The sequence below is a fragment of the Colobus angolensis genome, unplaced genomic scaffold, assembly GCF_000951035.1.
Source record: "Colobus angolensis palliatus isolate OR3802 unplaced genomic scaffold, Cang.pa_1.0 Scaffold204, whole genome shotgun sequence".
NCBI classification, from domain to species: Eukaryota; Metazoa; Chordata; class Mammalia; order Primates; family Cercopithecidae; genus Colobus; species Colobus angolensis.
The window spans coordinates 4,208,758-4,210,484 of NW_012115200.1; the positions used below are offsets into that span (position 1 = coordinate 4,208,758).

The 1,727-nt window shown below is 61.3% G+C and overlaps 1 protein-coding gene across 1 annotated transcript in view; it reads right to left on the reverse strand.

Annotated features, from left to right (window-relative positions):
- The window catches only part of CFAP46 (cilia and flagella associated protein 46), a 147,014-nt gene that overhangs the window by 137,635 nt on the left and 7,652 nt on the right, over positions 1-1,727 (reverse strand). The window lies entirely within an intron of this gene.

The window sequence follows — 1,727 nt, forward strand, 5'->3', positions numbered from 1 at the left end:
CAGAGCCTGGGCCTTCCTCCTCCCCACGCAGAGCCTGGGCCTTCCCCACACTCCCCACACAGAGTCCGGGCCTTCCCACTCTCCCCACACACAACCTGAGCCTTCCCCACAGTCCCCGCACAGAACCTGAGCCTTCTTCCTCCGCACACAGATCCTGGGGTTTCGTCCTCCCCACACAGAGCCTGGGCATTCCTACCATGCGACAAGCCTGTAGGGGCACCGCCAACCGCACCTGCAGTCACCAATCAGGGTCTGCATAGAAATCAATAGGCTGAGGCTAAACTTTCTATCCACGTGTAAGGACCCACAACGCTCCAGACAACTACAAGAAAGAACAGAGGGTGCACTCAGCTCTCCCCTCTAAGGCTTCCTGTTGAGCTGCAGGGATCAGGTTCATGTTCCTGGGGTGGAGATTAGGCCAGGGTTTCCCTCCGGGATGCCTCTCTTCCGGGAGGAGCCTGTCCACTGGTGTCCCTGCAGCCGCCCACAGTGTTTCCAGACATTGCCAAATGTCCCCGGGGAGCAGGTCTACAAGTCTTCTGCCGTCTCCCGGGGAGTAATCACAGTCTTCTCGGGAATACGTTGGCGGCTGCAGGCAGTGACCCAACTCGGCCCTCAGTGTGGTGTGACCATCCTGCCTGCATCCCTGGGTAGCTGTGGGCAGGAGGCTGCTTTGGGGTGGGGTGCAGATGCTTCTCCGCCCCTCGTCCCTACCCACCTCCTCCTCCCCCTGCTCTGCTGTTGGGCCCTCTCAGGTCCTGGCAGGCCTGGCATTGCAACACTGGCCTCTCCGTCCTACCTGAGCTCCAGCACACAGGCCTGCTGGGCAGGTCAGGAAGAGAGAATCCGTAAAAGTGGCTGACAATGTCGCCTGTGGACAGACCTCGGAACAGGGCTATTTACACTGGTCCTGAGACCTCTCGTCGGAGCGCCTGGCCACAGAAGGGGACACTCGGCCAGGGCCATGGCCACGCTCGGCCGGACTTCAGTCAGCACCACTTGGAGGGTCTGATGGAATATGTAAACTCCTTCTGGAACAACGTATCCACGCACGTCCCCATGTACACATGCACTCACACTCCTCCCGAAAACAGACCCACCAGCGGGCTGGCCCTGTGCCCCTCCAGCCACCCGGCGGTCCTAAGGCCCCTCCCTCGAGGAGCCTGCAGCTGAGCAGCGGAGACCTCAATGTTGGGCGGGTGCCACCTCCCTGATGAGACCACGAATGAGCTGGCGTCTGGCGCCCCTCGCTGGCACTGATAAAGCAAGCTGCCCCGCCAGGACCGAGCCTGGACCCCTCGCTGGCACTGATAAAGCAAGCTGCCCCGCCAGGACCAAGCCTGGATCCACAGGAATCGAGTCCTCCCAACACCCCATGATCTTGGGGGGCCCCTTCCCCAGTCCAGCCTTGAGAAGAGACCCCAGACCACTCAACACTGTGGCTGTTGCTGTGCCCAGGTTCCTGTCCCACAGACACGGCAAGGTCATGGATCTGTGCCCCAGCTCTTGTTCCGCAGACACGGTGAGGTCATGGACCTGCACTCAGGTTCCCATCCCTCAGACACATGAGGTCACGGACCAGCACCTGGGTTCCCATCCCATAGGCATGGCGAGGTCATAGACCCGCGCCCGGGTTCCCGTCCCGCAGACATTGTGAGGTCATGGACCTGTGCCCGGGTTCCCATCCCACAGATACGGCAAGGGTATGGACCTGTGCCCGGGTTCCC